Source organism: Marmota monax, unplaced genomic scaffold (assembly GCF_021218885.2).
Source record: "Marmota monax isolate L192 unplaced genomic scaffold, Marmota_monax_Labrador192_F-V1.1 WCK01_AAM20220418_F8-fsc00397, whole genome shotgun sequence".
Classification (NCBI taxonomy): Eukaryota; Metazoa; Chordata; class Mammalia; order Rodentia; family Sciuridae; genus Marmota; species Marmota monax.
Window position 1 is genome coordinate 684128 of NW_026692162.1, and position 6381 is coordinate 690508.

At 55.6% G+C, this 6381-nt stretch overlaps 1 long non-coding RNA gene across 3 annotated transcripts; it reads right to left on the bottom strand.

The window, feature by feature from the left end:
* Positions 1 to 917: 917 nt before the first annotated feature.
* LOC131423332 (uncharacterized) lies at positions 918 to 6108 on the bottom strand. 3 transcript variants are annotated; one of them, XR_009224736.1, is made up of 5 exons: positions 5895 to 6108; positions 4513 to 4767; positions 3100 to 3217; positions 2050 to 2151; positions 918 to 1672 (listed from the first exon to the last, which is right to left on the bottom strand). It is a non-coding gene; the product is annotated as an uncharacterized LOC131423332 (long non-coding RNA). The 3 variants fall into 3 exon arrangements; XR_009224735.1 differs by having other exon boundaries at positions 2050 to 3217; positions 4550 to 4767; XR_009224733.1 differs by having other exon boundaries at positions 2050 to 3217.
* Between the last annotated feature and the right edge of the window lie 273 nt (positions 6109 to 6381).

Here is a 6381-nt window from a genome sequence, read left to right on the forward strand (position 1 = left end):
CCCACACAGCACGGGTCCTCCGCAGGCACCAGAGGCCTCAATCCCCAATCTGTGCAGTTGGGCATCTCTGCTGGCTTCTCAGGGTGTGGAGAGGGAAGACAGACACTAGGGCAAGGGCAGCGGGGACAGGAGCCGCTGCCCAGGGAGGCCTGGCGCATGCGTACTTGTGTATATACAGAGGTGCCCAAAAAGAATCGCTGCTACCACCCCCTCACCCCAGCCAAGATGCCCATACTGCCAGGTATGGGCCACACGCAGGCGGGCAATGCCTGGTACCCCAGCAGAAAAGAGCAGTTGGGGCACCCCCACCCGTTGCCACCCCCGAATCCATAAGCACAGTTTATCTGTGCAGGTCAACAGCGCGCGCGGTCTGCTCGGCGGAATTGTTGGAACACCCTGGATACGCCGAGAACACTCCTTAATTAGATTCCGCAGAACCCTGACACACAAACAAAAGATATTAATATCAAGCGGCGCAGCTTCAATTGCAGTTTACACAGATCAGAGAACATTTTGGGTGCAAAGAGGTTGTGTGTGTGACAGGTTGTTACTTTACAAGTTGGGGATGCGGGGCACGTGACAGGCCTGAGTGCCACCGATTCCAAGCAGGATGGGGGGGGGGTTGGGTGGCCAAAAGACATTCGAGGTCAGAGCTGAGGGTTGGAACTGGGCTGGCCTAGATAGGGGCCTGGGTCATTCAGGGCCGGAGGGATAAAGGCTCAGCCCTGGGAGGTCACCGGGGGTTTTGCTCCCTCAAACATTATTCCAGTGCTGGTTATAGGAGCAGAGGGGGTGACAAAGAATTGGGTCTTCTCCAAGGTCACTGTGCTCCTGACTGTGGGGTCTGTTTCCTCCATCTCTTTTTTTTTTAATATATATATATATATATATATATATATATATATATATTGCTCAAATGTGATGGATTGAGGGGTGTCCCTCAAAAGATGGTTCTAATCCCATGGGCCAGTGTGACCTTATTTGGACCAAGATCTTTGCAGATATCATCATGTGGAACTCATTCAGGTGGGTGACCCAACACCTCTCGTCCCCCGCCAGCTCCTCCACGGCAGACCTCTGGCCTCTGCAACTGTAAAATGATACATTTTTGTTGCTGAAAGCCAACCCCCCCAGCCCCAGTCCTGCCACCAACCCTACCCCGTTTGTGGCACTTGGTTAAAGGCAACCCCGGAAAAGTAACGCGAGGTTTTCCAGCAAACTCGCCCCTTCCCGGGCACGGTTCAGTATCTTCCCAGATTGTGTGACTTACCACCCATAGTAGCTGTTTCCAGAAGGTTCTCATCACCTCCCAACAAGGAAATCACAACGATCACCACTCACCTCCTGGTTTCCCCTCCCAAGGTTCAGCCCTCTCTGTTGCTATGATTTATTTGCCTTTTCCAGACACTCCACAGAAGTGGGGTCCTCAAGGTCCATAGGCCCTCCATTCCTTCATGGGGTTGTGAGGCGTTCTGTTGAACCCATGGACCACATTTGGTCGATATGTTCATCCACTGATGGACATTTCTGTGGCTTTCAATCTTTCTTTGACTGTTGTGAATAACACTGCAGTCACTGGGCGCAGTGGTGCACACCTGGAATCCCAGCGGCTGGGGAGGCTGAGTCGGGAGGATCGTAAGTTCAAGGCCAACCTCAGCAACTTAGCAAGACCCTGTCTCAAAATTAAAAAAAAAAAAAAAAAAGTCCTGGGGATGTAGCTCAGTGGTTGAGTGTCTGTGGGTTCAAAAAACAAAAAGAGTAATGCAACTATCAATATTCGTATGTAGGTTTTTGTGTGCACGGTTTAGTTTTTCCTTGGGTATGTATGCCCACAAGTGCTTAAAACCTTTTTCTAAAGCGAGGGCTAGGGGTGTAGCTTAGTGGCAGAGCATATGCTTAAGACTAAGTGCAAGGCCCTGGGTTCCATCCCCAGCACCACAATAAACAAACAAACAAACAAACAGCTAGATAGATGAGTGAATGAATAGGTAAATAGTTACATAGATGAATAAATACAAATACACAGTTTAAAAAATGTCTCTTCCTCACATGGTACAAAAGGGATGAGCACACACAGGTCGACCCAGCAACTCAGGAGGCTGAGTCAGGAGGATAGCAGGTTCCAGGCCAGCCTGGGAGACTTATCCAGACCTGTTGTCAAAATCAAAAAGGACTCGGGGTTGGCTCCAGCCAGTGCCTGCCCAGTAGGGGTGAGGGCCTGGGTTCAATCCCCAGCCCTGAAGGAAAGGCTGAGCCGTGAACCCAGAGCTTCCTGTGGCTGCCGCTCAGCCTTCCCCGTGGTGATGTCAGGCCACGGCTGCTCCTGTCCCTCCTTCCATGTGACGTGTGGCTTTGCCAGCTGTGCGGTGGCCCCAGCAGCCCCCTGTGTGCATGTGTCCCCCCTGGTGGACACAGGATGTCTCTGGGTGTTTACTGTGCTGCTTTGGCACACCCTGTCTCTGGAGCATTCGAGCATCAGTCGGGTGAGTTTCCCCAAGTTCAGTGGCCAGAGCTCTCCTTGCTGTACAAATGGGGACACTGGGGCCTAGAGGCGGGGGCAGGGGCCCCTCTGGCTCACCCAAGAGTGCTGCTTACTGGGCACCTATTAAGTGCTGATGCTCCCCAGGTACAACCTCATTAGACTCTGACATAGCCCAGGAGCCACCCCATGTCCGATCCACTGGTCGCCCCCTCTTCTGGTCTTCAGGAGCCCACAGTTCCTAACCTTGTACCGAGGGGACCTCGACCTGGGCCCTGCGTGTCACTCCAGGCTGGTCTTCACCCTGGCCCTGTCCCTGTGTGGCCTCGGGAAGGGGGTTTCCTTTCTGGGCCTCAGTTTCCTTGTCAACACTGCAGGGTGGGCACACCCAGCCCAGCCCCAGTGGGCAACTGTGGCCATCAAGCAAGGTCACAAAAATGCCCAGTGCCTACCGGCAGGACCAGAGCCTGAGCCGGCAGCTGGTGTCCGTCGGATTCCTGTTTCGTCCGCTGCTCTGACATTTGGGGTGGGATGCCTACTTCCCTTTCCCAGGTCAGTGACAATGATGAAAACGTGTCCCTTCGTGACAGTCACTGCTATGTCTGTGTGTCTTACCATACCTGGTTACAATGCATCTCAGGCCCCCTTCAATCACCATGTCCTCTGTCCCTGCTCTGGGCTGAGCGAATCCACCTGGTGGATGAAGACGCTCCAGGGCACTACCTGGAGGGCATCAGCCTGTGACGCAAAACAGAGACTCAGAGAGGTTAGGCAACTTCTCAGAGGGCACACAGTACACCCATGGCACCCCAAACCAACTGCTTTCAAAGTCTCTTGTCCCCTCTTTGGGTGGAGAGATCAGTGTAACCCAGAGGCCTCTCTCTTCCTCTCAGGGTCAGGACATTTCCCCATTGCAATACTGAGCAGAATTATTAGGGGACAGTGGCCCCGTCGTCGGGGAAGGGAAAACATGATTGTTTAGAAAAAAAACTGCCTCCAATGTATTAAATTAGACGTAATTTATATAATGGCTGCTGGAGTTTCCAAAATAATAATAATAATAATAATTGCATGACTTTCCTTCCAAGGCTCCAGAGACAAATTAAAATAATGTAAAGTAAGTTCCTAATTGGTGTGGGCTGTGGGCGTCTGGGCAGCCTCCAGGTGTGTGCCTGACACGGTGGTGGCCGGCTCCCCAGGGCCCAGCCTGCCCACCCCTCCCCGCTGGGTCCTCGTGCCTGTGCACCTGTCCACGTGCATTCTGTGTGCGATGGCCTGCCACAGCCACAGGCTGGGCTGTCCCCGCCCGGCCCCCTCCTGAGTTGGGGGCCAGAGGCTGAGGGCCTGGTGATGGCTGCCAGGTGCAAGGTGGCTGGAGAAGGAGACCATTCTTCCAGTCTCCTCCCAGCCCCTCCCACCTGTTGTGGGCCCCTGGGACCCCGGGCTCCTCGCTCAGGGACCACAGCGCTCCCTGGGGCATCTGCCAGAGCAAAACAATCCTTTCTTCCTGTGGGGAAATAAAAGCCTGTGACAACATCCAGGGTGGCCGCCCTGGCATTCGGGAAGTGAGCGGAGAGGCCTGTGCTGACCGGTGGGATCCTGAGCCCCAGCCCCAGGCCCCGCCCTCGGCCCTGGCCTCCCTCTCCCCATCTCTACAGAGCAGAGTGTGTCCCCGGAAGGTCAACGCCTGGTGGCCTTGGGTGGCTGCAAGGCTCTCCTGGGCGTGAACACCTTGGGCCTTTTCCTTCTCTAGAAGCTCAGTTTATGATGTCCCCATTTCTCAGATTTAACCCTGGAGGTCCCACAGAATTTACAGCTGATTCTGGCACGTGGGGTTAGGGTAGACCCCGAAGCCCCAGGCAGGGGTCTGATTGGTGCCCTGGCACCTCCCTTAGGATTCCTCAGCCCCCAGTGCTAAGGGAACGTGGGGTGCCAGTCCTGGGGTGCGGTGGCATGGCTCAGGGTACATCAGCCCCAGGGCTCCTGCACCTCAGCTGTCCCGCCTCAGAACGTCCCTGCACCCCAGCTCCCACCTGAGCGCCCATCTGCAACCTCCCCAGCCAGAGCCACCTCTGGGACTCTCCTCTGATCCTCTGGTGTTGCTTGGTGGTGTCCCCTGCAGCGCCCACATCATTGGTCAGGTGTCACAGGCTGTCACGGTGCACGGTAGCTCTCTCTCTGCAAGGCAGGGACAGTGACCCATCATCTCCGTGTCCCTGGGAGTGGTGCCCAGCTTGAGGTACCAAACTCATGGCCAGTGGATTAGCGAGGTGGCGACACGTTGCTTCCTGTTAGCAACCAGGATGGGAACAGACATATTTCAACTGAATCACAAGTTAAAAAGCCAAATGCAGGAAGACATCTGCACCTTGGGGAAGAAATGCACCCTGAGACTGAGGAAGGGAGGAGAGGGGAGGGGTGGGGGTTGTTGGAGGAGGACAAGAGGGTGGCCTGGCCTCCTTGTCCCCTCTGGGAGAGGCACCCGCCACAGAGCTGAGGCTCCTGGGTGGCTGGGCTGGGAGGGACAGAGATGGTCACCTCCTTCTCTCCAGAGTCAATAGCCCAATCTGAAATGAACAAAATCACCCTTCACTTGGGGGACTGGCCTGATCGTGGGGTGCAGGCAGGCTCCCTGTCCCAGGGCCTCCTGGGCCTCTCCACCTGTCCAGACTCCTGTCCACGGGAGCAGCCACTCTAGCCCCTGTGTTGGTGCTGACTGACCAGCTCTGGCCTGCTCCTGCCCCCTGGGCTCTGGGTCAGAGTTAGTGATGGGGACTGCCCCACTTACAGACAGGAGGGGCAGACTCCCTGGAAGTGGTACTGCCTGGCTGTAGAGGCCACTCGGGTGGGGGTCCTCAGGGAGGACAGTCCATGGCTGGCCAGCTGGATAGCCTCTGATTTGCCCCCTTCCTGCCCCTGCCTGGTGCTGGGCGCCTCCCTCAGCCTCAGCTCACCTGGTCTCCCTCTGACTCCATGCCAGGCCCCCAGCCTTCGTCCTCCCCCACCCTCCTCCTCCGCTGTCCTCACCCCCTGCTCATCTCGAGCTGCAATTACAGCTAATCAGATACCTGAGCCGCTTGCGAAGCTATTAGCAGTTCTCCATGCCCGGTGGGAAATCAGCCGGGCTGGACAATTAGCTTTTTAGTTCCAACTCGGATTCTGATGCAAGCAATAAACAACTGGCTGCTCCCTGCCCCCTCCCGCCCACACCCCCTCCTGCTCCTCCTCCGCGGGGGCCTCCCCACCCAGATGCCCAGTGGTCCCGGGGATCCCGCAGCCTCCCTGCAGCCTGCGGGCCTGGTCCAGCGCCCTGGCCATCACCCACAGCGATGGACCCTCCCAAGCCAAGCGCCCTCGATCGCTTTCAATCATGAGGTTTTGAAAAAAAAAAAAATCGGAGAGGAGGGGCAGTGACCTGGGCTATTTTCAGGGGGTCTGCAGCCCCTGCACCCCCAGGCTAACTCCTCCTGCCTGCTGAATTCCTCGCCATGTGTGTGAGTGCGTGCAAGCCTGCGAGTGTGTGTGTGCGCGCGCGTGCGTGGGTGTGCGCCCGCGCGCGCGCGCGCCTGTTTGTAATTAAGCAGTTAATTGCCCCGGGTTCTTGATTAGCTTTGGGGGATGGTAATGTTCTAGCGAGAGGAGGTGTTGTGTACAGTTCAGAATCATTTAGAGAAATTGGAGCTAATTTTGCTGTCTGCGCTTATTACTGCATTAATTTAATTTGGGTTGCTTTTAGCTCATTAACACATCTAATTAATTTGTTGACATCACTATTAAGATGTCTCTTTGAAATTGGCGTCTCCAGATAATCAGGATGGAAAGGCTGACACGCCAGCGCGGAGCTGCCTGGGAACATGGAGAAGGGGCGGGAAGGAGACCAGACCACTAATGAATTTTCCATC